Here is a 19,942-nt window from a genome sequence, read left to right as displayed (position 1 = left end):
TCACTCACCACTCACTGATAGTTTTCTTCTTTAGATAAATATTTAATCTCCTGCTATCTTTTAAGCACTGTGCCGGAGACTGGAGATGCAGAGATGCATACATTCTCTGCTCTCAGTAAATGCACCCCCAGATGAGAGGACAGACGTGCACATGACCATAATTCCATGTCACACGAACACCTTTAATAGATTTTAAATGACCGTGGAAGCGTCCTGATGAGGCCCCAGTCCACACAGCTTGAGGAATGGCGGGTATGGAGAGGACTCAGTGAGGGAACTGGGCTGGACGGTGAAAGAGAATTAATCAACCTAGCAGGACAAAAAAAAAAGAAAAAAAGACAGAAAAAAAACATATGCAGGAGATTGGAAGAACACTTAGCGATCTAAAAATAACAATGAGAATTACCTCGGATGACATACACATTGGTTTTGTGACTAAAAGTATAGAAGATAAATCCAAGAAGTAGGCTGATACCAGATTGCGAGAGTCCTTGAACACCCTGCTGAAGGCTGAAGAGATTATTGTATAGATGTTAGGAAGCCAGCTTGCCTTCTGATCCAGTGTCCCTGTGATCACCAGTGGGAAGAGGGCGAAGGTCACAATGACTCCGGACAGCTGTTTTCAGCTTACACCAATCATGCTGCTCCCGAGACAGCATCATATATTAGGAAAGAAGACATGATGTTCTCTCCATTTCAATTTTCATTTGCACTAAAATGGATGGCCTTTTTGCACACTATCAATAATGCCTGTGCTGGAGGAGCTTTTAATAGGACAAACATTCATCATTTTAAGGTTACTCTTTCCCCAAAAGCATGAGAGCAATCTGTTGGTAAAATGGAAAAACCTTGCGCACTAACTAGGCTGCCCTGCTGCCTCTTTTTCCAGGTGGTGCCCACTGATAGGAGGAAGGAGCAGCAGCTGGGGAGAGCAGCAATATGAATTACCATCTTCCTGACATCCCTTCCTCCTCGGAAGCTGTGCTGTGTAACAGAAGGGGCCAGATAAAAGCAGTTGACCAGGGTTCTAACTTCACCTTTGTTACGGGTGTCATTTAGGTAAATCACTTCCCTTCTCCAAGCCAAAACCTCCTCATCTTTAAAGTAGGACCAGACTGCGGATTCTCAAGTGTCTCCCATAATTGTAAAATCCTGTGCGGTCTTAATTTTTTTCAGCCTTACCCGCAGACATTTTTTTCTCATCGCTTTTAGAGACAGAGGCAGGGAGAGAGAGAAAAACATTGATAGGAGAGAGAAGGATTGATTGGTTGCCTCCCCGCGGTGCCTGAACACCCTTGTGTACCTGGTTATAGGCACACCCACCTCCCGGTCCCTAACCTCTGGCAATCACCACTCTATTCTCCATTTCTATGATTGAATTACCTCAAAATGCCATACAAACAGAATTATGATACATGAATCTTTTTTTTGAAAATGGCTCTTTTTACTCAACAAGATCCCTTGAGATCTTTTACTCAAGATCCCTTGAGATCCTGATCATTTTTTTTTCCCAGTCTGGAATCCTCACTAAGCTGCAGGCTCTGTGAGAGAGAGAGACCAGGTTTGGTTCACACACAGTAGGAAACAAATCAACATAGTTGACCTAGTGACCAAATAAATCTCTGGCTCCTGATTCCCTTTATTCATATGGATAATTTTGGTCTTAAGTACTAGAAAAATCACTTTAAAGGTCTTAAACAACACAGAGATGTCTTATCTCTCATACTAAGGAGTCTGGAGGCAGAGGAGTCTTGGCAGTGTGCTAACATTATCACCAAGTACCGAGGTTCCTCCGGGCTAGCCTCCCTAATGGTCCTAGGTTGCTACCATGACTCCTGACATCACAAATGCTGATGCTGCAATATGGAACAAGGGATGTTGTGGGAATATCAATGATAGCCTGGAGGTGCTATCACAATAGGATAGCAAAAGGATCCTTTTCACCTCTGACTACCTTGACTAGAACTTTTAACTCCTATAACCTCAGGATCTGCATTTGTTTTTCAAAACCAAATGCTTCTAAGATATAAATGCTAAGCTGTGAAATGGCTAATATTTACAACTCAGCCAAGAAATGAACATGTTTAATATTACTAAATAAACATTACCCTTCCACATCTCTGTGCAAGTTCCCATTGTCCTCTCATTGATCTGAGACAGCTCACTCTTCTCTCAAAATGGTGTGGCTTTATCCAAAAGGACTAACAAGATATTTATGAAATCAGAGGAGCGGGAATGGATGAAATACTGCTAATGGAAGTTCACCAGGGATGTACAAACCGTGTCGGCAGTCCCAGAGGTTTCTGAGACAGAGGATGGTTTTGCATTGTTGTTTCTCAAATCCGGTTTTCTCCGTTATGAAGAAGAGCAATCATTAAAGGAGTCTGCTCTGTCCATAATGTTCTTCCTAGACCCTTCATTTCAGTTTAGTTGCATTAATTTGGGGCTTAAATTTATCGCTCCAGAGCTTAATGTGTATTACTCCTGGCAGCACTAAATTTAATTTACTGCAACTGGGCAAAGAGGTTGCTGAAACCAGATTTTAATCCCCGAGCTATTACATGTTGTCCTTGATAAACAAGGTCTTTATTATTTACCAGTATAACATGTGTGCCTATAGATCTATAGCTCTGCTGGATGTGCTTCCGTGGGTAGCTTTTTCTTTTTAAAATGATGTTTAGCCTCTTTCTTCTGCAGATTTGAATATTCCAGAAGTGTTGTGCTATTGAAGCATTTTGTTCTGTGATTTTTTTTTTTTTTGGATGAGGAAGTGGGAAATCTAACCCCAGCTAAACACTACAGAATTCGGCTGTATTCCTGCTGAGATCTTCTCACCAGTGGAGTATATCCAGAGACACAATGTTGACAATTTCTGTAAGGGCAGATACTCCAGCCAGCAGGGATTTCTTTATGGTCAAAATGAAAACAGAATTTTAAAACCTTTAAAAATTTTAAAGAATGCTGTATTGTTAAAGTAGTATATGCTTGTAAAAACTTAACTGGTATGAAAGTTACACACTGCCAGCATTTTGCCTTATATCCTTTGAGATCTTCCTATCTTTCTTCCCACTCCTCTACCCCTTCTCCTCTCTCTATATATGTGCATGAACACACATTTGCTAGATATAGATATACAAATGCACACATATATGTATTATATTGTATAGGTATTATATAGATATGTGTGTATACTTATGTGTACATACATGTATGTATTGTATTGCATATTCACTTACTCTATTTCTATCCATAAAACATAGTACCTATTTAAATACATGTTTTGTATTGTATATGCACTTGCCAGATATAGATATATATTTGTGTATATATGTGTGTACACTTGTGTATGCATATATACATATTGTATCATATATGCATTTCCTAAACTCTATTTTTATGCATAATACATAATACCCATTTAAAAAATGCTTGTAGAATACAGTCACGGGCTGCATAATACCTTGCTCAACAACTGACCACATACACAATGGTGGCTATTACACAGCTGTGGCACCTAGGTTTGTGTAAGTATACCCTATGGTGTTGACACAATGACAAAATCGTTTAATGATGTATTCCTCAGAACATAACCCCATTGTTAAGCAGTGCATGGCTGTAATTGACTTGACTAATTTGTATTCTTTGTCATTTATTAACTGTGCGATTAAGTGTGTGATAATGTATATAAAAACAAAACGAACAAAAACAACTTCAAATTGACTGAGAAGCTATGTTCGCTCATATAAAAGGAAGCTCATTTGAAAGATGGACTTTAGGGTTGATATACTGGCATCTCTGTGATGTTCTCAAAGACCCCAGTAAAGGCTAAATATTAAAACAAATCCCCTTGTATTTGTACCAAGTAGAGCTCCATGTTTCCTTATTCACCACTGGCATTGTCTGGCTCACTCAAGAACAAGGAAAGAAATTTCCCAGAAGTCTGTATTATGCCTCTTTCCCTACATCATTAGCCAGAATTGGTTCACATGACCCTTCCTCAACCAGTCCCGAGCAAAGCACGTGAGAGTTCTATTCATCCATCAGGTAACACCTACTCATTCCGAGAAAGAGAACTGTGGGTGTCAAGGGTAGATACCTGAGCAAAATCTAGATTCTAGGAAGAAGATGAAAAGGCAGAATATATCCAGATTTATCTCCAGCAGCATTTCACTATGGTAATGGTGAGTGTTTAAGGCTCTGAATGTTTTGAATTTTTCTTGAAATGTATTCACTGACCTCAGCACTTATTCAAGAGAATTAGTGTGTGTGTGTGTGTGTGCATTTGATTTTGAATGTTTGGTGTGTGATCTAAGTTTCCCTTTGCTATCTTTGTCCCTTTTCCCACTTTCATAATATCAAAGCTTTGCATTAAAATTGTGGACTTTGCCATGGTTATCTCTTAGTATATTATAACTTAAAAATGATACACCTAAATTCTATTTACTAATTTAGCAACTTTAACAGTACCTATTGATGCCTTGCTCTAAAAATAAAAACAGTATTATATTTAAAATTTCTCCCACTTAGTGTGGCTCCCTCTCTTTGATTTTGATTCATTATCACAGTATACTGTTTTACATTGTTGGATTTTGTATCCTATGCATTCTATTCTTATTCCTATGCATTATTTTTTATTCTTATTCTGGAAATACACATCTTCTTTGTTTAAATTGTTAAAAAATACTACATTAAACAAAAATGCAAATCTCACCAATCAGAATTAGCAACCACAACAGTTTGGAAAGTATCTTTTCAAGCACATGAGTATACATAAACACACATACACACACGTGTGTATACACACACACACTACACCTATTAACTTGAATATTCTTCTGCATCCACTTTCTTCCTTCCGCAATATGTTTCAAACTTCTTTCTATGTAAAGAAATACCTAACTTTAAATGGTGACATACCATTTCATTGAATAAAAATAATTTAATCTCTTGATAGAAATTCATTTTGCTTCCAGAGTTCCATGGGACCATTTCTTCCTATGACAAATAATGTTTTAATGAGCACACATGCCCAGTGACATCCTTAATGGTTCAAATTGTAGAATAAGGCAGCAGGTCTGTGCCTCTCTCGTTTCAGCCTGCTTTTTGAAAGTGCACCTTTTGGCCAAGAGGCTAGTAGCTCTTTTTTCTTTTCTTTTCTTTCTTTTTTTTTTTTTTGGTCTAAAAGATAAGTCCTATGCTTTAAATAAATGCTGTATCAGCCAGTACAAAGATGGACTGTGACTTAAACCTAGAATAAAACGTGCTTTCCCTTTTCAGGGGAATTCTGAAGTATTAAAAGGATAGGTGTCAGGTGCTGAAAGAACAATTAGACTCTGATTTTTTCCTTCACTGGCATCGCTACCAGAGGAAGACCTAAATACAAAATCCACTCGTTCGGCTAAAGCCTGACTTTGTTCAGTAAAATCCAAGCTTGAGGACTGTCAAGAATTGTGAGTCTCATCACTTGTCAAAAGCCCAGAGAAAAGACAGGGCTATAGAAATCGGTTGGAAAGGCGAGAAAGGAAACGCTCAGAGGTTTGGTATAGAAATCAAAACTCAAAAGAGTTTAAAAGTCTACTGCTTCCTTTTGGATCTATATAAATTTCTATTTCTGGGCAGCTGCGGAAGTGAATGTGCTAACCTGCAGTGTCCATGTTAATGACTCGAGGTATATGGCAGTGAATCATCTCTTACGGTTCCTTCTATCATGTAAATCCTTCATGAAGTTCCCTTTATAAGTTTACACTCCTTCAGGTACAAGTTCAGTAATATTTTTGATGTGGTCGCTCTTTCCTTGCTTTCTACTCATGCAGAAACGTCCCCTCCCCCTCCTAGCTATTTATCAGGCAGATTGTATCCATGTTGAGGAGAGAGGTTACTCTGCTACCATTTTTCTGCACGTTCAGCCCTGAAAGAGAAACCGTGGGCATAAAATGCTCTGGAGATGGTAGGGTGTGTATCAACCACACCACGAGCCTTCTCTATAATGAACGGTATTGCACTCTTCGAAAGTATTTTAGCTGATCCCATCGCCATAGTACGACTCTTCTTTTGCAACTCTTTACCCAAACCTATGCTAAATTATTCAAATAAAGTAAAATCAGACTTATTAGATTCATCTTATAACCAGTTTTGCTCTAACACTTGTTGGGAAAACACGAATTTATTCCAGCATGATTGGTATGTTAAGGAACAATTTGAGGATTCCTCAAATGTTGTATTTGCTTCTGCATGATTTTATGTGGGAAAAACACCAGGTAAGTGCAGAAAAACACATTCCATTAAGCCCAATTAAGTAGAAATACACAAAATGTGGTGAACCCACCCACGTGCACATAGATTTCAAATATCTACAGCTGCTTCGGTTCATTCGGAGCCACACCCAGTCACATCTGGACTAGTAACTCTCTTTCTCTTTCTTACTCTGTGCATGTACAGTGTGTACCTGAATACACAGATAGGTAGATTCGTATCTACATATATAGATAAAGATATAGATATAAATCATGTAGATATAGATAGATATACTCATCCTAGTGGTCCCATTTCTATGGACAGCTCTAACATAGTTCCCTTCTTTTCTAAACTAATGATACTGTGTAAGCATTCATACTCCCTATTGAGTGAAATTAAAATTATTCAGGAGAGGAGAGAAAACTAAAATTTTTCATGTGAATTACCTCATTTTAAGAACACTGACTCACGTGCCAGTAAAATGTTGTAAGATCCAAACCAGACACATCCCTCAGGATGCCAGTGTCCAGCCTCTGCTCCGTGGGCACCACACTGAAAGCTTTACCAGCCTTGGGCACCCACACGGCTGGAGGATCAGAGGGGAAGGCTGCTGGCCAGGGCTCTGACCTGCACAATGGCTTCACCCTGAACAATCCCATCTTGTATGGTTTCCATAATAGTTTCCTGCATAAAGTTTCCTTTGACATAAGGGTTTCCATGATGAATTTTTAAGTGGTCAAAAACTAGTAATCTAGCCCTGGCTGGTATGGCTCATAGGATGGAGTGCCAGTCTGTGCACCAAAGGGCCGCTGGTTCTATCCTATCAGGGCACATGCCTGGGTTTCTAGCTGAGTCCTCAGTGAGGAGGTATGTGAGAAACAACCACGCATTGATGTTCCTTTCCCTCTCATTCTCCCTCCCTTTCCTTCTCTCTAAAAATAAATAAATAAAATCTTAAAAACTACTGATCTAAAGCATTAAACCTTTTTATATGGCAAAGTCATCACAGAGATGCTCTGAATCCCTCTCTTGCTTAGCATCCAGCCCCACAAGTACTGCTTTTCATTCCGTCACCGTGAAATGTGTTGGTCCCACAGCAGGGTTCTCTCCCATCACATAAAAAGAGCCTCTTTAAAGCCTGCAGAACCTCCTTCTCCTGGGAAGACTTGGAGTCCTGTTGTTTTTATGTGCTGAGATGAAATGAAAAATAAAAATCAGTGAATATTTACTGGTAATCTCAAATGTATAGAGATGTCCGGGATATTTCTCTGCTTCACCTTTTTTTTCCCCTTTTGATTTCTTATCCATAGCTCTAGTCCTGTATCTCATTAGCCACTGCTTGGATTCTTTCCAAAGTCTCTTGTGTGGAGGGGCAATACACAAGATTCTAGATATCCTAGGATTTAGGAAGTCAACCTGGTTATAGAAAAGGGACTGGGGACATACTCTAAGCAGAATGAGGATGAGAGTATGACAATCTCAAAATCCTAAACGAGGTCAGTGCTGGAACATCATACCATGACAAAACTCCAGAGATGAAGGTGGCATCACAAATTTAACAGTCCAGTATCTTGATTAGGATGTCCGATGAATGATTTTCTGATATGTCAAAACACCACAAGACATGCTAAGTGCATGAAATATAGAATTTAGCAATCAAGGGGAGGTTAAACTGGGTATTAGAATTCCAAACAAGTATTTGGGGTGGTATAGTGGAAACCTCAGCTCTATAACAAATTGGAAATCTGTTGTGGAAAAGAAGACAGTCTATGGATGCAAAGGGATAGAGATCCGATCTACAGGACTGAATTGACCCAGGAGGGAGGAAGTGCTACAGTGTGGGGCCACGTATGTACCCATGGTTTATTCAACAGTGGAGTCTGGGTCAGGGCAACAGTGGTAGATTTAGATAAAACGTTAAGATACGGAAAGGCGTGTGGGTCCCAGAGGTCATGGCTTGGCCATAATAACACCCAAAAAGTGGGCAGTGTGACTTTTTCCAAGCACCTTAAACATATTATCTGATGGAGCTGCCAAGGTGGGGTTGGCTCTGCTACTCAATGGCCAACTCTAAGAGTGTGATGAAGGGGTGAGATAAATCAGCAGCCAAAGTAGCCTCTGATGGCCACTGGTTCCTAGATATGAGGGGGACCCCCCAAAATTCCAGAATTTATTTATAAAAAATTGAGTATTCTTACATGTTTAAATTTCAGTTGCCTTCAAAGTACTCTCCATTTGATACAATATACCTATCCAGACATTTTTCCATTGCTCTAAGCAGTTTTTGGACCTTTTGATTTTGATGTCTTTTAGTGCTTTCACCATTTTTTGTCTCACCTCCTCCACATTGGCAAAATGTTTCCCTTTGAAGACTTTTTCATCTAGGGAAACAAACAAACAAAAACAGTCACTCATGCGGAGATCAGTTGAACAGGGAGGGTAGGGCACAGGGGTTATGCCATTTTGGGTCAAAAACTGCTGAATACTCAGTGTGCCGTGGGCAGGTGCCTTCATAAATCACCCATTATGGAAGGGGGAAACGTGTTTAGAGTCTTCAAATAAAATTTACTGAAGCTGAACGCAGCCTCTCACAATAAGGCCAGATTGTACACTGATACAGATGGGTTCCTAGAACACTCACTAGCAGGGAAAGCCTGTACTATAAGGGACCCTCTCCTTAGAGTCTCACTTACCTGGAAAAATGGGGAGACCTTGAGGCTGTGGCAAGGACAGACCTTCTGCCTTTTTCCATCACCAGTCAGTGCCTGTCACTGTGACCCACGTGTAGAGGCATTCCACCCAATCTTGACTCTCTCCCACACACTAGCATAAGTCTGTTATTTTTCTATTTCAAGATCTATACTGGTTCTCATAAGTGCATCAAACAATCAAAGCCCTGGCTGGTGTAGCTCAGTGGATTGAGGGCAGGCCTGCAAACCACACGGTCGAGGTTCAATCCCCAATCAGGGCACATGCCTGGGTTGCAGGCTAGTTCTCAGCAGGGGACTCATGACAGGCAACCATACATTGGTATTTCTCTCCTTCTCTCCTTCCCTTCCTCTCTAAAGATAAATAAATAAAATCTTAAAAAAAAAAGTCACAGTACATACCACCTGCATTCAAGCCAGCTTCCCAGCCTCCCCTTGTATCCTACATGTGGGCCCTCCAGCACCCCCAGTTCCCCATGTGCATCAAGCCAGGAATAAGTATTGAAGGGTACTTTGAAAATTCACATGTGCAAGATATGTCTTAGATCTTTTTTCTCTTCAAGTCATAGTTAGTCTAACATGGCACCCATTTTACTAGGTGAACTGTAGATTCCATCTTAGTCACTGTGGTGCTGTGTCCCCCACCCATCGCCTCCCTAGAGCTCTTTAAAGTTCCATAATGGGCAGAAGATCCAGAGAGGCTCCTCTGGGGACATCCACATCAGTCACTGGTGACCTGCCTATTGTCCAAACCCAGGGGGTCTGCAGACCTCCACTTCCCCCTCCCTTCCCCCACAGATACCCTGGCTCTGCACCCCATTCTCACACCTCCCACCAGCATCACTCCACCTGGAAAAAGCTTTCTTTCAGATAATGCCTTTCAGCCCCCAAACACAAAAGTCCCAATTACTTATCAATTTGCTTACCGATTACATTATTTATCAGTTTTCTTAGACACAGAAAGGAAGTGCTGTGGAGGAGGGGACAACACAAATACACCCAATGTCATTCTTCAGTCAACTATGCCCCTTTACTCCCAGCATTCTTTTCATGCAGGCAACACTCTCCCCTCCTCTGTGTGATTGCGTTCCCTCCTGCCAAGGCCAGCTCAGTGTCGCCTCCTCAGTGAAATCGTTGTAGTTTTTGTTGTTGTTTCTGTTTTTCCCCTGGGATTTGTAGCTCCCTCGTCTGGTCTCCCAGCATTTTATAATCTTTTCTGTGGCTCTTACCCACCTGAAGTGTGCTTTTACTAACCATGTGTGTCTTGTCCACCTACTGTTTCTCAAGGGTGGGAAATGTGTGTTATTTTTATATCCTGAGTCTTGAGTAGAATGCCTAGCAAGTGATGAATGCTCAATAAATGCTAGATGAAATGAAGCAATTGAGCTAAAAATAAGTTTCTTACTACTTATTTGATTTAATCGCTTATGTGTAGATTAACAAGAATAGATTATTGTATTATATATGTGTATGGGCATATAGCAACTACAGACAACATACAATATAAATAACTAGGCACAACAGACTTCCCACCAATCTAGTTAGGTTAGGACAGCCATCTATACAACGGCCATGAGATACCCTCAAGGACCAGTCCTGACCCAGCTGCAAGCAGCTTCCTCTAAAGGGGCAGAGCAGGGTCCAAATGACAAATGCTTTTCTTTTCTTAGGGAAAATCTTTTCTTTAAGGCCTCCAAAGGAGACCATCTTTGATTGGATTCCTCAAACCCTGAGAAAAGGATCTTCCTACAAGTGATTTATGAAATAAATTTGAGAAAAACTCAGTGAGTGGAGAAAAAAGCAAGAAAAAAAAGAGAGTACCAGACTCATAGATACAGAGAACAGACTGAGGGTTGCCAGAGGGGAGGGTGGTTGGGGGGCTGGGTGAAAAAGGTGAAGGGACTAAGAAGTACAGATTGGTAGTTATAGAATAGTCACAGGGATATAAAGTACAGCACAGAGAATACAGTCAGTGATGGTGCTGTGATAACTATGTATGGTGCCAGGTGGATTCTGGAAATCGCAGGGAGAACATTTGTAAAGGATATGATTGCCTAAACACTATGCTATACACTTGGAGCTAATATAAAACAATATTGTATGTCAACTGCAATTGAAAAAAATTAAAAATAAATAAAATAAAGAGGTGAAACAATGGTGCAACTTCAAGCAGCAATTATGCTCAGCCTGACCACCCCCTGGTAATGAGTGTGGGAGCTCATAAGCTCTCAGGCACTTCCCACTGTCTGTTCTTGAGATACAAGTGTCTCCAGTGGTCTGACAATGACCTCTAATGAGGAGCCACAGGTACCTGAGTAGGGCTAGCAACAGAAGAAGAGACATGACTGGGAGAAGGAAGCCCTCCGAGAGCCTCTGAGCTGCAGGATGGAGCCTCTTCAAAGGGGCTTTGGGACAGGGCATAGGAAGACCCCACCCAGGTCAGCAAACACCCTCTGCCACAACAGGCTTGTGTCAGTGGCAAACAAACATGCTCATTGAAAGTCCCACAGTGATTGTTCTTGGACATCAGGACCTTGCACATTGCAGAAAACATGTATGTTGGCTTTAGAGATATGAGTTAAATCCAGAAAAAAAAAACCCTTCAATATCTTCGCATTTTCAGTTTACTCATCCTTTTAATTAGGATAATAACTTCCATCATAGAGAATTATCCTAAAAATTAAATGCATGGAAAAATAGCTTATGCAAAACACCACATTTTGCCATGCATAATGCACACCCACGTTTGTGTGTGCATTTTACACAGTATTGTTATTCCCAATGTTATACCTGTGGTGTGTAACCATTATACCCACGTATAATGTGCATCTTTATTTTCCCTAAAAATTTGGGCAGAAAGTTCATGTTGTGCATGGCACAATCCTGTACCCAGTAAAACATACTCCATGTATGGCTTACTCATGTTATTTTCTGTTTTGTTCCGTACTGTTTCCCAGTACCCAGAGCTATGACTGATGGTCTCTTGTTAAACAAAGGAGTAAGTGAAAGAAGAAAGTTAGTGTGGTACAACCATTCATTTGTCCTCCCAGTACTTAATTAAGGCAAACCAAACTACTACTGAAGGATTCAAATGGGAATCAAACAGTCCACATCCTTGAAGAGATTATAATCTGAGAAGGAAGATGAAATGTTAATAGCTATTATACCTAGAACAAGTACCTTATCAGGTAAAAAGTGTTTACTATCTTAAAAGAGTGTTATAGAGACAGAGAAGAAAACCAAAGATAGAGGTTGGGGACCAGAGATGAGTTAATGGAGTAAAACGCACCTTAATTGGAACTTGAGGAAGGGGTTTAATCACCTAGGATAATATAAAAAAAATAAGTGAGAAGTGATGGCTTCTATGGAGGAATATAAAACAGGAAAATAGAAATAAAAGATAGAATAGTGTTTCTGACACATTAACAAGCCAGAAACTTGCAGGTGAAAAAAGTCTTGCAAATATCTAAGAGAACATCACTTTACCCAGAGAAATAACAAAGAGGTGGCAATAGCTAAGACCCTTGGGCAAGAGCAGGTTGACAGTGCCTAGATAAAACTGAGTGGTATGAGATGAGATTGCAGGAGTAATGGGGAGATCATGAGCTCAAAGCCATGGAGAGAGTGCCATAGGTTATGATCTTCCCAAAAGATCATAAAATATCACAGCTTCGATAAAGTGTGGGGCATGACCAGGAACATCAAGCTAGTTTTTCTTAATGAATTAATACCACCATGGGCAGTGGGCCCATCTCAGGCCATTTTAAATCTCTTACATAAAAAAGGGATTGCCTAGGTGAGTCTGGCTTCCCTTTACTAATTTCTGGGTCACTGACTGGCTGCTCTCTCCTAAATCTTTCCTTTCATCCCGTGTCTTCTAGAAAACTAGCCCACGAGCCAAGCAGGTGTTGATCTAGAAAAAGGGAAAAAGTGTGCTAGGGGAGTTTGATTGATAGTGTTGCCTTTGGGTTCACCATCTTAATGCAACAAAAGATCTGCATTTTCAGAGGAAGAGCGTTGGCAGAAAGCAGACTGGCTCACGTTGTTTGGGGTTCTGCCATTATTTATCATCCTTTAGCTCCCATCTGCTGACGTGTGACAGCGAAATGGTGTGTTTGTGGGGGCTACTAGGATGCTGAGGAGTGACTGAAAAGCAATGAGGGGACCATGGGCTTAGCTATTAGGCTAGACGTATGGCCAGCATATGGTATCCACAGGCACCTGAGTCCCTTTATGACACCTGGAAGAGTTCTGTGGCAGAACACACTGGACTTTGCTGGCACAAGTGAACGATGCTAACTGTGGGCTGGGGGTTTTGAGTTATGGAGATGAACTGGCTAGCAAACAGGAGACCTGTAATTACTTCCTCCACAGATTATTTTGGGAAACATGGAGACGTTTCCCCTGGATTCTGTTTCAGGGGAATGTGTCCTCTTGTTCAACCAAAAGGAGCATCTGATAGGAGAAAAAAAGGGCTTGCAATCTACCCTCTCACACCCACCTTGGCTTTCTAGATTGAACTCTGTTACCAAATCAGACAGCCAGAAGTCAGACAAGAAGGCTGACCTCAGAAAAAGTCTCTCCCAGTACATAGTGCCAGAAGTCGGTAAAAGCAAAATTATCTCTATCATTGTGATGGTCATTTTTGTATAAGACTTTGCCATATACTGTGTGTGTGTTCAAAATTCATTTTCTATTCATCTGATTGTCACTGCAGCTCAGCAGTGTATGTGGGCCAGATCCCGTTACCACTTTAGAGGTTAAAAAAAACAAACAAACCAGCAAACAAAAACAAAACCTGAGGTCCAGTGATGCTGCGTGACTTCCCCGAAGGTGAAGACTGGCAAAAACTGGTGCTCTCCTGCTTACGCTTTTCCACGCATTTTACCTGATGCATTTTAATTCAGCATTGAATACAGAATATAATAGAGAAGTCATCTAGTATTGGCTTTCCTTATGTGTATGTATACAGTGTTGAAATAAATTAAATAAAAAACAAATCAGTAGAATGGCATTTCATATTCATGGATTGAAAGAAGTGATATTGTTAAAATGTCCATACCACCCAAAGCGATCTGCAGATTCAATGCAATCCTTATCAAAATGCCAATGGCATTTTCCGCAGAAATAGAAAAAACCAACCCTCAAGTTCATATGAAACCACAAAAGACCCCCCACATAGCCAAAGTAATGTCGAGCAAGAAGAACAAAACCAGTGGCATCATACTTATTGATCTCAAACTATGCTACAAATTTGGGGTAATCAAAATAGTGTGGTGTTGGCACAAAGACAGACACGGGGAGTGATGGAACAGGAAAGAAATCCCAGGAATAAACCAAGCTAGTATGAAAAGAGGGCCATTGAAAACAATACCATGCGTATTGTGCAGTGAGAGACAAATAGGCGAGGTGGAAGAGAATTGTGATTCTGGACACAGAACCATTCATACGAGGTTACCTGCTTGCAAACACATGACTGCAATCCATTGGGAAAAAATAATTTTTTTCAATAAATAATACTAGGTATATCGGATATCTGTGAGGGAAATACTTTTGACCCTACAAAATGTAATTTCTATCTTTTCAGCTTTAATGAGGTATCATGGACTTATAACATTGTATATGTTTCAGGTATACAGTGTAATGATTTGATATACATACATATTGTAAAATGAATACCACAATAAGGTGAGTTAATACGCTGATAGCCTTACATGGTTACCTTGTTTCATGGTGAGAATTTTTAACAGTTGCTCTTTTAGCAACTTTCAAGTATATGATATGGCATTATTAACTCTAGTGTACCTGCTGTTATTAGGTTCCCTGAACTTAGTCAACTTATAACTGGAACTTTGTACCCTTTGATTACCATCACCCATTTCCCCCATGCCCTTGACCATCAATCTTCTCTGTTCCTATGAGTTTTGTCAGTATAAAATTCTATATATCTATATCTATCTATCTATCTATCTATCTGTCTATCTTTCTATCTATCTTGCTATCTATCCATATAATATTTGTCTTTCTCTGTCTGACTTCACTTAGCATAATGCCCTCAAGATTCCTCCAACTTGTGTAAATGGCAAGACAGGGCCACAGGCCGGGTTTTGCAATTGGGTGTACCCTTGTCTGCTCTCAGCTCTTGGACAAGGGTGCTGGTTGGGCTTTCTGGTTGGGAGGGTTCTCCCCACGTTCCACACAGGTGGGTAGAAGAGGACACTCTGTTCTGCATTGGGGTGGTGCTGTAGACTATGTTCCTCTTGGGCAGGATCTCTGGCTGAGCTCCCTGCCTCGGGGGAGCCAGAGGCTGTGTTCAGCAGTGGGGCAGGGCTTTATACTGGGCTCAGCTGCTGGAAAGGGTAGTAGTCTTGCCTCCACAGCTGGGTGGTACCATAGACTGTGGTCCAAGGCTGCCAGGTGTCTGAGACCACATTTCCAGGAGGACTAATACTGGAGGTTACGCTCAACAGGTGGGTGGAAGTGCGGGCCTGCTCGCTTGCTGGGCGGGATGTTTGGATGTGCTCCCCTGGTGTAGCCCATTAGATGGGTATGCAAATCCGCAGCAGCCATGCCCAGCAGGAACTTTGGAAACAAGCATAGCTTTTTCGTTAAATTTTTATCTCCTTCCCTAAAGAAAACAATTAAAAATTTAAAACTGATAATGAAACTACTCGTTGCAATAAGTTTAATGATAAATCACTGATAAGGTTTTTAGGAAGAAGGAGGTAAGGGAAGAAGCAATTAATTTTTTTTCTCTCTCGTAGAACAATGCATAGGTAATAGCCCATTGTGTGCAAAAATTACAGTTGAGCAGCAAAACTACTGTGTAATTCTAACATTCTGCTAACTTTTCCCAATCCATCTCATTGATGTTCCTTCCAAGTGTGAAAAATGGAAGCTTGCCTTCTTCAGCTTTAAGGAAAGTATAAGATTTCATTCTATGCTTCTCAGTCTCTTTGTTATGATGCTTTAGTGCCACTAGTATAATTGATTTCTTTCTTTCTCCTTGAGTTGAATGCTCGTTTTTGATTCTGGAATGATAAAATCTGCCTCTCTGAAGGTGTGATGAATGAGGTATATGTACGTCTCTAACTCTTCTGTTTACGTCCAAAAGATGGGCTGGAAGAAGGGAATTACTGGTTGTCAGAATTGAATACTCATCTTTCCACATTGGTGACATATTTCCTGACTCCCCCGGCACAACTAGAGAACAAGAGAGCAAGACAGTTACCATAGGCCCTGGCTGGTGTAGCTCAGTGGATTGAGCACAGGCCTGCGAACCAGAGGATAGCGGTTCGATTCCCAGTCAGGGCACATGCCTGGGTTGCAGGCCAGTTCCCTGCAGGCCAACTCCCAGCAGGGGACACACAAAAGGCAACCATACATTGATGTTTCTCTCCCTCTCCCCTTCCCCTCTAAAGGTAAATGAATAAATAAAATCTTTTTTCAAAAAAAGACAGTTACCATAAAACCGTAAGGAAGTAGGCCAAAAAAATCTCTTGCAAGCTTGCCTAGAAAAATCCAGATCATGGGATGGGAATAATAGAAAACTGTACTTGAAAAATAATTAAATTAAAAAATTGGGGAAAAAAGAGAAAAATCGAGATCAGAATCTGGGAAATGCATAAATTGCAATGATAGATGGATAAGCATTTTTTAAACAATTTCTCTTCACATGCCTGTTAGCCACCCAAACTCCCTGAGAATCTATGAATCCTAGAATTCTCACTAGAGCCAAACAATGTTAGAAATGCTAGAAACATAAATTTTCATTAATTCTTACAGTATCCTAGGAAATTACTAACATATCTACCTTCCCAGACAAAAGCAATGTGGATTTNCAAGACAGTTACCATAGGCCCTGGCTGGTGTAGCTCAGTGGATTGAGCACAGGCCTGCAAACCAGAGGATAGCGGTTCGATTCCCAGTCAGGGCACATGCCTGGGTTGCAGGCCAGTTCCCTGCAGGCCAACTCCCAGCAGGGGATACACAAAAGGCAACCGTACATTGGTGTTTCTCTCTCTCTCCCCTTCCCCTCTAAAGGTAAATAAATAAATAAAATCTTTAAAAAAAAAGACAGTTACCATAAAACCCTAAGGAAGTAGGCCAAAAAAATCTCTTGCAAGCTTGCCTAGAAAAATCCAGATCATGGGATGGGAGTAATAGAAAACTGTACTTGAAAAATAATTAAATAAAAAATTGGGGGAAAAAAAGAAAAATCCAGATCAGAATCTGGGAAATGCATAAATTGCAATGATAGATGGATAAGCATTTTTTAAACAATTTCTCTTCACATGCCTGTTAGCCACCCAAACTCCCTGAGAATCTATGAATCCTAGAATTCTCACTAGAGCCAAACAATGTTAGAAATGCTAGAAACATAAATTTTCATTAATTCTTACAGTATCCTAGGAAATTACTAACATATCTACCTTCCCAGACAAAAGCAATGTGGATTCATAGCTTACCAGTCAGCCCCCAGGTCACTAAGCTGGTGTTAGAGTTGAAATTTGAACTCAAAACTATCTGCCTTCAAATCCTAGGCTAGAGCAAACTATCTCATTGACAAAGATGTGAGGAAGACTCTAGATATAGGTTTTAACACTTGGCTAAGATTTTTTAAAATGTTAATCTTTCTATTCCACTGCACATACCATCAATGCATCAATCAAAAGGCACACTACATTCTCTACTCCCATAAAAAAAATCAGACCATAAATAATTATTTTTAATACTTTTTTGGGACTTCAATAAGATGCCATTTAAGTAGATACTGTGACAGACAATGAAACCTAGTATAAAAGTATTTTGTTTCCCAGATTTGGAACTTTGTGAAGGTCATTTTTTACCTGTTTGCTGCTGATATACTTCAGGTACACAGCTGGCAAGCAAAGGTAGGGTGTTGAACACAGGATGCCACAGTAGCAAAATTGCATGCTTCATTATTGCTCAAGATAGTGGCTTTAACATCTAACTGTGCCCTGTAACAATAATTTATACTTTCAATATTTTATGTTCGTATTACATCTCATCAAAAATGAGTTTTGTTTCTTTTTCTGTCTCATTGAATGTGTCCCTTTCTTCTCTGTCATGAGCCTATGCAGTACCCAAAATGTCCATGTTACCTCATTTCATCTCCACTGGGAAAGAACCCACGTCTGTTTTCTATGGAATGTCTAGGACTACATAGCTAATATGAGATTAACTTAATAGTTAAGCCTATATATTTTCTGACCTAAAAGCCCCTGAATGTCCATAACATCATGACGTATTTCTTTTATCCTTCCTTGGTATCTTTGCCTCTGTTCATTTCTCTATATAACCCTGGATAATAGAATTTCCTTTTATTGTCCGTCTGGCCCAAGACATACTTTTACTCATATTCCTTCCACCTCTCTTTTTACCTCCTTGTTCTACCTGCACTAGGTCACCACCACCAGACTAGTTATGTAATTTTAGGTGTATATGATGCATTCATTCACTTATTTATCAATCAAATCAATCCCTTCATTTAATAATTCAACAAACATAGATGGAACATCTAGTACATGCCAGGCCCCTTGAGAACCACACATATAAAGAAAAATGTAACATACCTCTCTATCAAAGACCTCCTGGTCAACCAAGATAAATATGCAATAGTGGAAAGTGGAACTGATTCAAAGTACACAACACTAAGGAAGTAAAGGGACAGGGCATTCCATTTTATAGGAACAGAGAAGTTTCTCTAGTATGTATCTTTTCCCCTAAAATGAGAACCTTGTTTATATAAATTAAACCCTAAGTAACTTTTAAGATTCCAAGTTATCATGCAAAGTTTCTAGTGAGATTAAATATTTTTGAAATATTTTAGGGGCCACATAATAATCAGTGCATGAACTTGTTATACTTTATTTTTTAATTTTCTGTTGGCTATAGAGGTCGTTCCATGTTCTCTCTATTAGGCTAGTAATGTTGCAATGACTTATCCATATTTTTTATTTTACTTGTGAGATGGATGCCTAGACGAGGATCATTTGATTCAAAGAGGAAATATAGTGAAGCGTCCTTGATATATTTTGCTAATGTGCTTTCCATAAAGAGTTTTAAACGTGTGTGCCTACTCGCAGTCTACAAATGGGCTGCCTCTCAGCACTCTCCCCAGCATTAAGTAATGTAAAGTATTTTTATTTTTTTAATCTTCATTCCAGAATATGTTATTGTTGATTTGGGGTGGGGGGGTTGGGGGGAGAGTGAGTGAGAGAGAGGGAGAGAGAGAATCATTGATGTGGGAGAGAAACATTGATCGGTTGCCTCCCATGCATGCCCCAACGGAGGACCAAACCTGCCCCAGGTATGTGCTCTCACTGGGGATCAAACCCACAACATTTTGTTGTATGGGATTATGCTGCAACCAACAGGAGGGCATAAAATATTTTTAAATCCACTTTGATACATAAAAAGAATGCTTTATTGTTACATAAACTTGCATTCACTTTATTGTTAACAAGTTTTTAAATACTCCCATGCATTTATTGGTTATTTGAATTTCCTTAGTGTATATATTTGCCCTTGTAGTCCATTGAGTCGGTAGTGTTTCTATACTGATTTATTAACTATCTCTTTTTGAAATATTAATTTTTATTAAAATTATTTTATTATGCGGTATTTTGTTTAAGTGTTGTATTTTTGCATTGAATTAAATATTCATACTATATTTATTAAAAGACTACTGGTTCCAGATGATCAACTGAGCGTGTAGTGTTNAGCATTAAGTAATGTAAAGTATTTTTATCTTTTTAATCTTCAGTCCAGAATATGTTATTATTGATTTGGGGTGGGGGGGTTGGGGGGAGAGTGAGTGAGAGAGAGGGAGAGAGAATCATTGATGTGGGAGAGAAACATTGATCGGTTGCCTCCCATGCATGCCCCAACGGAGGACCAAACCTGCCCCAGGTATGTGCTCTCACTGGGGATCAAACCCACAACATTTTGTTGTATGGGATTATGCTGCAACCAAC

The sequence above is a fragment of the Sturnira hondurensis genome, unplaced genomic scaffold (assembly GCF_014824575.4).
Source record: "Sturnira hondurensis isolate 20B ecotype Veracruz unplaced genomic scaffold, ASM1482457v3 Scaffold0009182, whole genome shotgun sequence".
Classification (NCBI taxonomy): domain Eukaryota; kingdom Metazoa; phylum Chordata; class Mammalia; order Chiroptera; family Phyllostomidae; genus Sturnira; species Sturnira hondurensis.
This window is presented reverse-complemented; position numbering follows the sequence as displayed.